This window comes from Tasmannia lanceolata, unplaced genomic scaffold, assembly GCF_043159265.1.
Source record: "Tasmannia lanceolata isolate RefF3 unplaced genomic scaffold, GAP_Taslan_0.1 ptg000013l, whole genome shotgun sequence".
NCBI classification, from domain to species: Eukaryota; Viridiplantae; Streptophyta; class Magnoliopsida; order Canellales; family Winteraceae; genus Tasmannia; species Tasmannia lanceolata.
In genome coordinates this window covers 47615351-47630171 of record NW_027518690.1, presented here as the reverse complement: position 1 = coordinate 47630171, position 14821 = coordinate 47615351, and the positions used below count along the sequence as shown (strand labels likewise).

General features: G+C 36.7%; 1 pseudogene; it reads left to right on the top strand.

The window, feature by feature from the left end:
- Positions 1–1124: 1124 nt before the first annotated feature.
- On the top strand, positions 1125–2085 carry LOC143889273 (protein LIGHT-DEPENDENT SHORT HYPOCOTYLS 10 pseudogene; annotated as a pseudogene).
- The last annotated feature ends 12736 nt before the right edge of the window (positions 2086–14821 follow it).

The following is a 14821-nucleotide window of genomic DNA, read 5'->3' as shown; positions in this document are numbered from 1 at the left end:
ATCAATCATCCTCATCCTCTTGTTGTATGAGAGGGAGAGAGGAGGGAGAGAGGGACGTCTGGCTGCTGTAGCAAGGTTTAGGAGTAGCGAGGCTGAAGGTAATTGCCACAAATATTGATTTCCAAATAATGTCTTGCAGAACTGATTTGAAAATTGGATTTTTTTCACTGTTGTCGCTGATTTGGAAATCTAAGGATCTGACCTGGTTCCAAATCTCAACTGCAAATGTGAGAAATCCAGATCTAAATCTTGTTGGTATCCAAATGTGGCCTAAAGGAGTGCGAAAATAAATGATTTAGCTTTTTTCGCATAACCATAGACGAGGCTTTGATGAATCAAGGATGAAAAGATCTGATGATGTAGCATAAGTGGGTCCAAAAAGTGTGGTGGGAAGGAACATAACGAATCCACCATCCTTTTACCATTTTTCATTTAAATAATCATCGCATGAAATCATTACTCGAGGAGGCTCTTTGGATGTAGGGAAAGGATTTTTGGAATTTTTTTCAATAGAAAACTTATTTTCCAGCATTTGTTAAATTCATTTTCATGGATATATGTTCTTTTCCAAAATTGAAGATTTTCCTTATTTTCAAGAAAATGCAAATCTACTTGAATTTTTTTTTTTTTTTTTTTTCAAATATTCTTTTAGAGATGTGCTAGGGACCATCGCAGAAGGCATTTCGCGGACCAGTTATTGCATCGGAGCATCCACCTCGGATGAATTAAAGGAATAAGACAATCTCTGTTGAAAAGTGACCTATGTGGCTGCTCTCTCATGCAACAGCGGGTCCCCAAAATGCCTTTCTCGAACTGGCAAATCCCAATCTTTTAGTAAAAAACTATTATTTTCCACAATTTTATTTTGAATAATGATATGGTAACTAAGTTGGGAACCGAGAATGGAACCGAACAAATAGCTTCTTCCCACGTTAGCAACATCTTGCTTTATTTGATTCCTGTTTCTTATTCTAAAAAGAGCAGTCTTTTTCTTTTCCCTACGTCAAGCCCAAGTAATTCTAGGGTCACCAAGTCACCAACACTATTCCTCTCAAAGCAACGATGACGTTGATGAGAACGTACAATAATTGTGCATTACATAAGACAATGTAATAATTGTGCATACTAAAAGAGAAATTAAAATATAGTATAGTAAGGAAAAAAAAGGCGCAAAAGTAGATTCACAATTTGATCTTCATCTTTCACCATTGCACCCACACCTTCCTTTACCTCAATTCCCCTTCCCTTCTCATTTCATACCCAAATTCATCCCAACAATGGCCACCAACAAAGCAAAAGAATCAGCAGAAGGGTCATCAAGATCATCCACCGATCGGCCTACAGCACAATTGAGCCGATACGAGTCACAAAAGAGAAGAGATTGGAATACCTTTGGGCAGTACTTGAGGAATCAAAGGCCCCCAGTTTCATTATCCCAGTGCAACTGTACCCATGTACTTGAATACCTTCAGTATCTAGATCAATTTGGAAAGACCAAGGTTCACTTACATGGGTGCACCTTCTTTGGCCAGCCGGAGCCACCGGTGGCGCCGTGTGTGTGCCCGCTCCGGCAAGCTTGGGGAAGCCTTGATGCTCTCATCGGACGCCTCCGAGCTGCCTACGAAGAGAACGGAGGGTCATCGGAGAAGAACCCGTTTGCAGGAGGGCCCATACGTGTTTATCTACGTGAGGTGAAGGATTGTCAAGCTAAGGCAAGAGGGATCCCTTACAAGAAAAAGAAGAAGAAGAAAAGAGAGAGAAGTGAGAAGGATGATGAAGCCAAGCCCACCACAGCACAGTCCTCTTGATTTCAACTTGGTCTTGTTGGAAGATGGTAATTTCCTTGTAGAATAATTTTAGTATAGCTGGGTAGTTTTTGTTTTTAAGATGGATATTGAAGACATAACACTAAGTGATATCAATTTAAAACATAATAAATGAAAGGAAAGTACTTTAGCATGAAGAACTGCGATATGTGTGGTTTGATTTTCGTGTTTCTTGCTTAAACCTAGCATTCAATCCCATCGGATACTTTGAGAAAGAAGGTAGAAGAGGAGATTCTCTCTCCCTCTTTCTCATGCAAAATTCATGTCTCTTAGTTTCCTTTTTTTTTGAAATGGTGTGTCTTAGTTTCCTACTTTTATATATCTCATCATGTGCGTTTCCTATGTTTTTATTTCTTATACTTCATGGTTACTTGGATTTGGTTTTGGATCTTTCTGAATTCTGCACGGAGTTGTGCCCCTCATGGGCCAGATCGAAGTTGAAATTGATGTTTTCTGCTAGTTACCGTTGATTAGAATTTATCTACCTTGGGAAGCTAATAATCATATTCAAAACTAAATATGAGGAATTTGTTTCCTGGGTTTAAGATTAATAGTCCTGATCAGCGTTTCTGTGACTTGGGGAGTTAAATTTGTTCTCTCATTTCAGGGTTTAGCAGATTGTGCAGCGGCACTCACTTATAGCTTTTCTTTCTTTTTCCTGTTTATACTTATTATGATTCATTATTGCTTATACTTGTTGAAGAAGATTATTCAATGCCAGAGATACATTCTGTTAGCTATCTTTTATGTCTCTCCAGTTAGATATTGCTTTACAAATAGAAGAAAGTAATTAGGATTACAATATATGAGAAATTATATGGTGTAAGGCCTTACAACAATAAGGCCTTTGTACGGTGGAAGTACCGCCCTGACATTTGATCCAACAGCAGCTCCTCAAAAAGCTCAAAAGTGAGCTGCTTTTGGATCAAATATCAAGGGCGGTCGAGAGTTTGAATCCCCTGGGCTTACCCGATGCGCGTGGTTTACGGGTGATTGCATGCATCCGGAGGGAATTAGTCTCACTCTACAAAGTGGGGTGGGGACACCCTACGTCATCAAATAAAAAATAAAAAAATCAAGGGCGGTGCCCCTACCGTATTGTTGTAAGGCCTTACTCCATATAAAATCTCACAATATATATACTCGTAGTGTTACCCAATCACCAAATTTGTCTTTCGCATGATGAGACAACAAAGCGCTAACAAATATAAGCTAAACATTAACAAAACCCTAATGTTAATTCACTTTCAAAAAGTGAGAGAGCTTCCAATACATGAATATGTCATTAGCAAAGAGATGTAGACGTGACTGGGGATGGGGCGCCAGGGCAATATTGGTTTGAGCCCCATGGAATATCCACGGCCACTTTTGAGTCTAACTTGATCCAGAGTTGAGTGACTTTTTTTCAATGAAAATCTGGATTCCTACAATGAAGATTAGCATTACTTGATGTAGGGAGGATATAACATTCGAATCTCTGATTAACTATGCCACCTGTTTGAATTTGTAAATCAAAATTCATGGTGCCTTGGAAAGAAATAAAAATTAAGAGCTTTTCTAAAATATTTATGTTGTATTGGAACGAGAGAAAGGCATTGTATTGTTGAAGTATAATTGATTAAAAAACACCAAACTCGATCTAGCAGCTTAAGCTTTTAGAGTAATTGGTTGTTTCACATGCTATCAGAGCTATTGGTTCACGGGAGGTTCCGGGTTCAAAATCCAACAACTCCTTAATATTAAAATCCATGTGTATGGTCAACCCAAAGACGGGCCACAAGGAGTGTTGAAGCACAAATAATTAATTAGCACCAACTCTAATAGCTTAAGTGATGCAATCAAAAAATTAGCAATAAATTTTGAGGATGGCTATTTTAGGAAGATTCATAAGTGGAAAATACGGAAAGTTTTCATGAACAAGGAGGTGTTTTGGCGGAATGGAAACTTGCTAAGGTTACATGGTTTTGAGATATGGGAAACTTACATTCTTGGAAAGCATGCAAGATTACAAGTTTTGAGATTTAGCAAGTTTCAAGATTTGGAAAATTTGATTTCATATTCTCTTAAGTATTTTGTTTCCTAAAAATGTTATCATTTTCTAATTTAGCTATTTACTAGATTTGATAGGCTCTAGTTGCATTTCTTAGTTTTTAGCTAAGGAGACTTTAATATTTTAGATAGATATGCCAATATCATTTTTAGCTACTTTTTAGATTTTGGAAATCTTTTAGAAATGTATTAAAAGAGATGGATGATTGGAGTTGTGGGAGTTTTTTAGATTGAATAAATTTTTATCTTCACGGCATACGTGAGATTTCGTATGAGTTCTTCTTCTGACTTGTTCTTTCTTGTTTTTTGTTTGATATTGGTATTTTGGGCAGCGCCATTAAACTTTTGGAGTAATTTGTTGTTTCACATGTATGCTATCTAGGATATAAGGTAGTATCACCCAAGAGTCTTATGAGAAATAAGTTGTTTCATGTGTGGTTGAAGAGTTTAAGAGAGTCTTGTTTGTCTATATATACATCTACCTACAGGCAAAAGAAAAAGAGAGGAACAAGAAAAAAAAGAAAGAAGTAGAACAAAGAGAACAAAAGTCACATTAAAACATGTGAGAAATAAAAAAATCTGTGAGTCCTTCAATTTTGGCATTTAGAGTTTTATTCTAGTGTCTATCTTTGTATTCAGTAGAGCTCTACACAGGTTTATTGTTCATGTATCACCCTTGTTCTTTCGTATGGGTTTAATTTTGTAATAGAAGTTGCATTTTATCAATACAAGGATTCATTTTTCTGGTCTTAAAATTGTTAGAGAAGAATATGAGAATTAGCTAGGCACATTACTTTGGCAAAATGATGTGGAAATGTTCACTAAGTTGATGGCTTCATCAAAATAGGAACCATCTCCATGGCTTTTGAACTCATGGGAGAGCCATTGACCATGATGGAGAATGAAGATTGAAGAGCTATTGAGGCATTGCTGGGAACTAGAGCTAAAACTATGCTTCTCCATAAAGGCAATGAGAGAGGACCTGTTAATTCTTTCAAAAGCTTTCATTAGATCCACTATTATGCACATCGAAGGGGAGCCATTTACCATATAGGTGTTGTGCACGAAATTACTGGATATCAGAATGTCATCAGTGATTGATTGCCCTTTGATGATGGCAGATTGGGTGGAGTTGATAACCTTGCCAATGACCACTTGAAGATGGTTTTCCAATATCTTAGCAATGATATTGTACAAAAAATTGCAAAATAGATAAATGTCTGAACTTGTCAGGGGAATTCAAATTGGAGGCCTTTTGAATCAATGCTATAAAGGTGACATTCACTTCACCTAATAGCTTTCCTTTGGAGAAGAAGTTTTGAACAACATCGACAACATAACTCTGATGAGGTACCAAAAGGATTTATAAAAGACAACATAGCTCTGATGATGTACCAAAAGGATTTATAAAAAGCTCCATTGAATCCGTCGGGCACATCAGAGCATTGTTAACTCGATCAGCATTGTTGATGACCTCTTCTATCTATTCATCATTGATAGACATTTGACAAGAGCTTAACCTCCTATGAAGAGAGAAAATGCTGGATTATATCAAATCTTCTAACATGCTACTGTAGGATTGTTTCGTTGGTAGATTATGTAATTTGGATAGATTAAGGAAATTAACTGGATTAGGATGATATCTTCAATATTTATCTCTATCCTTCCTTGTTTAATTATGCCCTAAATTCTCTATATAAGCATGGTTTAGGGTTGATTATTTAATTAACCAAGATTAGTGAAGATCTTCATTATTTTACAAAAAGATTCCGTTCACTATCATTTTATTAGTCATTGTATTTTTTCAAAGTTGCTGATATTTTACGTTGTCATCCCAATCCTTAGTTGTTGCTAATTTCCTTTTCTCCCAGTTTCTTTCTTATTTTTAAAATTCTCATTTTCTCAGTTGAGATGCCTCAGTTGAGTTACATGCCTAAAATGGGATATCTTTTGAATTGAGGTCCTTTGATTGTCTTGTTTGATTGTCTTGATGTGCATGCCTGAAAGAGTATCCTGGCTTCCATGAGGATCAGTAGCAAAAACTAACTTATGATGACTTGCCCATCAAGGCCTATTTTCATGAGGATTAGAATCTAAACCCAGCTCATTATTATTCATCCCATCAAGCCCATTGAGGTGATGGTCTATAATGGTTATTTGACTTGTGATAGCCCTTTTCACTTTTTATCCTGCAAGCAACAGGCATCAGTCACTATCTTTAACATCATCAGCAACATGCAGAAATCAGCACCTTCAAAGGACATTTGTCATCAATTTCAGATAGTGTACATCAATTGGCGGAATCTAATTATATAGCTTCATTGAGGAATTCTATTATAATCAAACATATGCCCATTTTCAATCTACATAATTTGAGGGGCACGTTATAATATATCATATCTTCTAAGATCTGATTATTGCGTGGATTAGATGGTTTGGATAGATTACACAACTAAGTTGGATTGGTATGATATCGTCTATGTTTATCTCTATCCTTGTTTATCACTTAAGTTCTTTTCCTTTTGAAATGGTGAATCATATTAGAATGGAAAGGGAAGCCCGAGGTGGAACAGCCCAATAGAACAGATTACAAGATAAGAAAGCAGAAACAGAAAAGAAAAACAACAGAACAAGACATGGCTTGTTTATCACTTAAGTTCTCTATATAGGAATTATTTAGTGTTGATTATTTTTAACCAAGATTAGTAAAGCTCGTCATTATTTTATAGAAGCCATTCAACTAAAAACTACTAAATGTGTGATATCATGAGAAGAAGAAGAGAAAAATAAGAGGAGAGGAAAAGAAGATAGCGAAGGAGAAAAGTAAAACAAATGATCGAATAAGAATGACGAAAAAGAGAGGTACCAATCTCATCTTATGTTCTCTCTCTTTTCTCTCTATTTGGAATATATGGCATCTCTTTGAAAAACAATAGGAGCAAAGATACTGTTATCTTTGGATCCTATCATTTCAAAACTTTAATATTTTAAGAATTTCAAAATATGAATCATCAAACCTTTAAATCCTAAAGATTTTGTAAACCCAATTTATAAGTAAGGTCAATTTTTTTTTTTTCTAATTGGCAACAACACTTTCCATCTCCCAATTTATAAGTAAGGTTTCAATATTTGTTTTTCTAACTGGCAATGACACTTTTCATCTCTCTCTCTCTCTCTCTCTCTCTCTCTCTCTCTCTCTCTCTCTCTCTCTCTCTCTCTCAAGTCTTCCACCATGCAATCAAAGGTTGAAGAGGCAGGAAATATTGGTTCAAGCCAGGTATCTGCTATGCTTAAGAAGGCGGAATGTGCCGTTGGGTTCATTCACTAATGCTCGATCTTTATAAGGAGATAGGTGTTGCTTGAGGTCCATTTCTTATCTAATTGGAATGATTATGCACTTCGATTTAGCTCATTGAAGTCCCAAGAGAATCGATACAATTTGTTAGGGATTTCTTGCCCGTCCTCCAAAGCCTTTCACTTTGTTGACCCGGTTAAAGAGTATGGAGCTGAATTTGAGGAGAGCCTTGCCCTTTAATAAAACAAAATGACTTTAATAGAAGACTACGGTTAGATGCATCTTATCCATGGCCATTGTGTTGGATGAATTGGTACGGTTCCTCTACGCCTAGGATACCATAATATCGAACCATGAACAAAGAAAAACACGAGAGAAAAATTAGATAGTGATTGTGAGGCCCCATTCTTGACGTCCAAGAAGACCAAAGGCTTCTGTCCTTCCATCCCTTGGATAGATGAGAGGGAGGCTTATAGTGGAGGGGCTTTTGGTTTTTCATGTTGAGAGGGAGGCTTACAGTGGAGGGGCTTACGGTTAGATGCATCTTATCCATGGCCATTGTGTTGGATGAATTGGTACGGTTCCTCTACGCCTAGGATACCAGAATATCGAACCATGAACAAAGAAAAACACGAGAGAAAAATTAGATAGTGATTGTGAGGCCCCAATTCTTGACGTCCAAGAAGACCAAAGGCTTCTGTCCTTCCATCCTTTGGATAGATGAGAGGGAGGGTTATAGTGGAGGGGCTTTTGGTTTTTCATGTTGAGAGGGAGGCTTACAGTGGAGGGGCTTACGGTTAGATGCATCTTATCCATGGCCATTGTGTTGGATGAATTGGTACGGTTCCTCTATGCCTAGGATACCAGAATATCGAACCATGAACACAGAAAAACACGAGAGAAAAATTAGATAGTGATTGTGAGGCCCCAATTCTTGACGTCCAAGAAGACCAAAGGCTTCTGTCCTTCTATCCCTTGGATAGATGAGAGGGAGGCTTACAGTGGAGGGGCTTTTGGTTTTTCATGTTGTCTAACAGTTGACCAATGAAGATAGATGAAAACTGCCCGATCGAATTGATCGAGTCATGAAGAATAAGTTTTAAATCTCTCAGTTAGTTAGAATGTCTCAGCTACATACATCAAAGATATTAGATGGAAATAAAAAACACAAGAGATTTATGTGGTTCATAATGTTTGTTGATTGCAACCACCAGTGAAGGCAATCCAAGAGCTTCCACTGTAGGGGAATATGATATAGTACAAGATACCCAAAAAGTCTACAACCAAAACTACTTTTTATAATTTCAAACCCTAATTCTAGTACAACAACTGGAACTCTACATTTTCGACATGACAAGCACCCTTAATTTTTTTTATCAATTATGGAATAGAATTTGGGACATAAACATAATACCCTCTCTCTCTCTCTCTCTCTCTCTCTCTCTCTCTCTCTCCTCTAATTAGTTATGTTTTTTTTCCTCCTTTAGGTGCTTTCATATGCCTTGCTACTTGTTGTATGTACTGTCATACATGTAAGTGCCTCAACGAAGATGACAACAAATAATAATGGAGTTTTGTCATACAACACTAAAGGTGCAACATAGTCTCTTTTTTAGGTGCAACATAGTCTTATTAGTCAATCTTGAGCAAATGCAAGAAGCTCAAGTACAGTGAATAAATTCAGTTGGTGTTGTATCTCCCATAAGAATAACCAATCTCAAACCCTGAAATGTCTTCCAAGTAACCCATGTCATTCAACTTGATTTCATTATTAAGAGACTATTGTAACAATGATTTGGCCGACAAGATGAAGCTACGCCTAATATGAAGCTGTAGTAATAAAAATTTTGAATGTACCCAACTAAAACCTAAAAGATGGTGTAAAAGCATTTAAACCAAGCACAATTTCATAATGTGTCTTCACAAACTGTGGAGCTTAAGACCATTTATGAATTATGATTTATCAAAAAATTTCATTATACCTAAAAAAGTGGGCCAGCCGGAACTGACCAGTACGGCAAGAAGTGGACCCTGGGCCATGGGCCGTGTCTTGCCCACCCACAAGAATTTGTGGGCGGTACCAGCGGGCCCGTTTGACACCTTGAATTCCTAAAATAGAAATTTGAGTGTCGGTGCTTGCACCCATCAAAATCATTATGTTGAGATGTGAACTGGTGTGAGCTTTTTCCTTGGCGAAAGAAAGAAAAACAAAATACGTACAATGCTTTTGCAGGGTTAGTTACTGATTATAGGGAGAAATCTCTCTCTATCTCCCCAAACCCAAGCGTAGTACTTTTCCTAAGTATATACTCTCACTTTTACGTAACATTTTATTCGGTTTGTCTCTTTTATTGGGATTACGCAATAGATTTTGCTCCCTATGGATGATGCTTTGTGATTATGTGGTAATCCTTTTGCATGCTATGTTACATCCATCTCATTACAAAATCTTAGTGGCTACTCTATATTTTTGTGCTGTTTGAGAATAACATTAGGTGCGCTATAAATCTCACGTACGGAGGATCTTTGTTTCTAGGGTTTCCAAAATCAGTAGTACGTTCTACTCAATATTTTCTCCTGACTTGGGGATCGAGTTGTGTGGATTCCTATTGTGTAATCATTTTTAGCCATTCTCACACTTTTAGCTTCTTTTTAGTTCTTAATTAATTCATCCAACAAGATGAGAAATTCCTCTCATAGAACTTCCTCTTACGGCCATGTTTAGCCACCAAGAATGAATATTCAATGGAATTTTTGTGGAGTCATTTGTTATTGATGGGCGTGACCTGGAGAGAATTGAGAGGGTGGGAGTGTGGGGAGAATGAAAAACTTCCAAAAATAAAAAACCATTTCTAAAGAGATATTTTTCTTATCCCTTGCATTTTTGGGTGCAATTTGTTTTCTAACTCTATCTAGGAAACAGTTCAAACACAAATTGCGGCCCATATACGCATTCATTGCACACCAAACTAACCCTAAGAGTTCAAGTGTGAAGTCCTAGTTCATTAAGAAGACAAAACAACCAAATATTATCACTAAAAGAACTAACACAAATTTCTTTCTGTTTTCATGGGTTTTCCCTTCTCGGGTCCCCCCCCTTTTATTCATTATTATTCGCCATTTCAAAAAAAAAAAAAAAAATTATCACTAAAAGAAGAAATGGTCTGCTACACATTGGGTGAAGAAAGGTGGGCAAATGCCTTTGCTTTTGCTTTTCTTTCTTATGTCACATTGTTAGATCCGAAATCATTGCTTAAAGCTTTTAAATTATTAAAGACCACATATTACGGCATTAATATACTCAATGAATATGTAATAGCTTCCTAATTTAATATTTCATATCTTCCGTGTTTACTTTTCATTAGATTTTTTGTTTGTCCAGGATCTCGAAAGATATTGTGGTCCTCATGGGTTTGATGATGTTTTCATGTGTATTACAATGAAGTGGAAACTGGAAATTTGTATTGTATAAGAGCTGTGAATGGTTGTTCAATGTTCTTCTTGACTTATTGTCTTATTGTTGTTATTAACATAGAGATATAGGTGGTTCAGTTATGACGCCTATGTACACGACTGGGATTGATTTTTCTAAAATAAGGAATTACAAGATATCCAAATCAAAGTATCCCCTCCACAGTCGTAATCCAAACCTATCCTCAAAGGGAAAGCCACTTTTTCTCACACCTTTCTCCTCTCTCACTCACTTAGTAAATCCATGTGAGTTTTTTATTTGCATCCGTTAAGTTTTACAAGAGACGTATATGTTAGATTCCCTACTAAAACTCTAAACAAACAACACTCCTTGTCAAACTAGAATAGAAACTTTTTTTGAATTTATTCTAGTCTAACTAGAAAATAATGAGTATTGTCAAACGAGAAATAAGATAAATCCTAGTAATCTCCACCTTGTTTCACAATCATCTTCACCGGCCAATTATCTACAAGGTGCCAAGACCCTTACTGAGTATTGCCTTCGGGGTTCATCCTGTTGTCAAACCAGATCTTGTTATCAACGTCTTAGTTGGACACGATTAGGAGTTTGACACTCTCATCAACTTTGAATCTCTATCTTTTGATGATCTTTATGACATTCTCTATAGACATGAAGGATGCAGATGCAAGCTTTGCATTACCCTCACATTGCGTCCCCTGAAGTCAACCTTGCTTTCTAACCCAGCTCCTTGTGTTACTTGTGTGATCCTCTAACAATCACCAAAGAAAACCATGACTAACCATCTTCTTCTCTCTATACTCCATCTAGTTCTTTCTCATTTCCTAATGTTCTTCCAATTTCCCTATATCTCTAAACCTAAGATATAGGGAAACAGAATAAGAATCATAATATGATGTTGATTCCAATTCTTGATTCTAGCAATCCAAATGCGACCTTAGAGCTGCCAATGACCCGAATTTACCAAGAGTGCATTCAATCGTCCAACTTTTGTAGGAGAAGCACCTCTTTTTTTTTCCATAAAAGACAAAAATTATGGTATTTTGTTCAGTTACTTTGGTGGAGTGAGAAAATGACGTGAAGGGAAAGTTGGCTGACGTGGAAGGAAAGTTGGGCGAACTTTCTTGCTTTTAAATTCGACTGTAAGGAGAGGATTTTGGACATGGGAAAAGGAAAACAACTTTTTGGGCTTTGATTCTTTTTCTTTTCTTCACAACAAACGACCATTTTTTATTTAGTTTCTATTTTCAACAACTTTTTGGCTTAAATTCTTCTCCTTTTTTTTTTTACAACAAACGATCATTTTCATTTTCTTTTCTTTTCTTTTCCTTTCCTTTTTGCTATGTCATTTTCCTTTCTGTTCCCACCAATGGAAAACTAAATACACCAAAGCCAACCTAATCCAAAATTTTTGAACTTTAATATAGAAAGAGTGAATACCATAGTGTTTTGAACTTCTCTACGAAAGATTTCTTGAAATTTGGGAATTGCCTAGGAAAATGATACCCGCACTATCTTGTTTTAGCAATGGCACTACCCTCTTTACCGTCGAGCGTTGCCGCTATAATAATTAATGTTCCATAAATTTTAAGGTCATCTGTTATAAATCAATTTCTCTATTGTATTATGGAGGACCCATAAGTTTATTAGATCTTAAGAAGATTTCTAAGCATTATAGATCATGTACTCTTCATTATAATGGAGTTTTCTAGAGCACTACATGCACGTACAAGATTCTAGACCCTTCTTATAAAGTGGTTTCTAACAAATGCTACTTTTCATTTCTCAAGAGGGAGGGCGGGAGGGGCGTACATAGATTTTATAATCTTGGATTTTACAACCTAAAACCTGGATTTTATAAGCTAAAGCATGCATTTTACAGTACTGAAAATGTGTACAGGTTTTAGCTTATAAAAAATAGGTTTTAGGTTGTAAAATAAAGGATTGTACAATCCTAAATTATACCATCCTTGATTCTAATGATGAACCTTTGGTCTCAAATGGCAAATGTGTGTTCTACAGGGACCACCGATGTAGAGGGCGACTGCTAGACAGTACGCGCGGTCTCTGTCCTCTGCCAAAAGAACATCCCATTTGCAAGATTAATGCCTAACGGGTGTCCAAAGAGGCCTCAAGTAATGATCAAAGTTTGTTTGGAAGTAATGATCAAGGTTTGGTTGGAAGCTATCGAAATCGATCTTTATTTGCAAATAAAATTACTTAAGTTGACCTACTTTGCAAATGGAATATTAAGATCACTTTAGAAACCATTAGCTGTATTATTTATGAACTATTATAATCATTATTTGTAAATTATAGTACTTTAATTTCAAAAAACATTTGCACATATAATAAGGCCCTGTTCATTTTAGTTGACGAGAGTGTTTTAATTATATGATTGAAAGGGGGTACAAACAACGTAAAGGTGATACGATGAAAGTACCACTCCTAAGATTAGGATAGAAACTGCTGTTGGATCAAATATCAGGGGTGTTACTTCCAACGTGTCACCTTTACGTTGTTTGTACCCCCTTTCATCATATAATTTCTCAAAGTTTCTTCAAGTTAAAACACTAAAGAAGCCTCACATCAAGATGAATTCGGATCCGGATCCGGATGGTTTAGATTATCCCGGTAGAGATGAAATTAATTCAGGACAAGCTATTCATGACAACAGACAATCCAGGACAAGGTGCTGTTCAAGGCGTCAAGTGTTTCGATAACCATGCGCTCCACTTGTTTGTCGTGTAGTATTTAAAGGGTTTAAAGAGCTTTTAGAGAACAGTAATATCCTCTGAAATCCCTTTAAATACTAGACGACAAACAAGTGGAGTGCTTGTTTATCGAAACTCCTCGGGGCAGATATCATTTCCCATAGAATAACAGTAACTTTATTTTTAGTATTTTTCTTTGTAAAACACATCTTTTTCCAAATTTCTTGAAAAGAACTCTTTTGTGGAGAAATGAAATCAATTTACAACCTTGGGAACACCACCATATGGGGGAGCTCGATCCTGCATTCACTCGTGAGAACATACTCCTAAGAACATGTGATCTCCCACTTGCACTACATGTGGGTCTGTTGGATTGTTGAAGACATGGGTTCCATCATTCCAACTTTACTCAATCACAAGAAATTAAATAAAGATGCCCAAGTCAGTAACCCTCTGGCTACAAAATTTGTGAGTCTACCCCAATCTCAACCCTACATTTCATTGGTCAGGGCTACCACAGTTAATTGAGATGCTGATTGGACGGCTAGGGCAGATTGTGGGCCATCAAGTTGGAGTCCTGGATGTACAATGAAGATTGGGGTGGACTACCAACTTTGGTCCAACCATTATCAAAATCACTTGCTTGCATTTGGAGACCAATGTCCACAAATACACAACCAAGCAAAAAAATTGGTCAATACACACCAGAGATCTCTCCTTGTTTTGCTTTTATGGTTTTCTATTTGCTTAGATGCTAATGAAAGCGCATACATCCTTGCGAATGTGTATATTATATTAATTTAATACAATATTTCTTTGCCAAATCACTGAGAAACAGTGGCTTCATCATTGTGGCGTTTTTGGCCCGCAGGTGTTGGTTGACCTTGGGTGTTGCTATGAAGTTTAATGCCTTTTAAAGCATTATTTTCAGGAGATTTTTTATGGTGTACTTGTGGCTGTAAAGTCTTTTTTCAAAAAGTCCAGTACTGCCCACTTCATAAAGCCCACTTCATAGCTTGATCTAAACCGTTCATTTGTTGCGCCACAATATAAGTAGACTGTGCTCCTAAAATCATTTCCATACGATGGTCCTAACCCTCCGATCTATAGAGGGACGGCACATCATGGAAACCTCTTTAGATGGGAGGGTTATGATCATGATGGAAATGATTTTCTGGGCACAACCTATTTATGTTGTGACCCATCAAATGAATGGTTTGGATCATCTTATGAAGTGAGGCATATTGTACCTTTCTGAAAAATACTTAACTTTACGTCCACAAAATATATAAAATCTCTATCTTCAGCTCTCGGGATATTTGGTGTGAATATTTGATGTTGTCTATAACCTTTGAAATTAGTCACTGTCTTAAGCTAAACACTAAAAACCCAACCCAACCTGCAGATAGCATCGGGTTTAAGAATCTCGGGTTTTCCTATAAAAAGCTCAAACTAAACTGACCCAAGATAATATCTCAGGTACGGT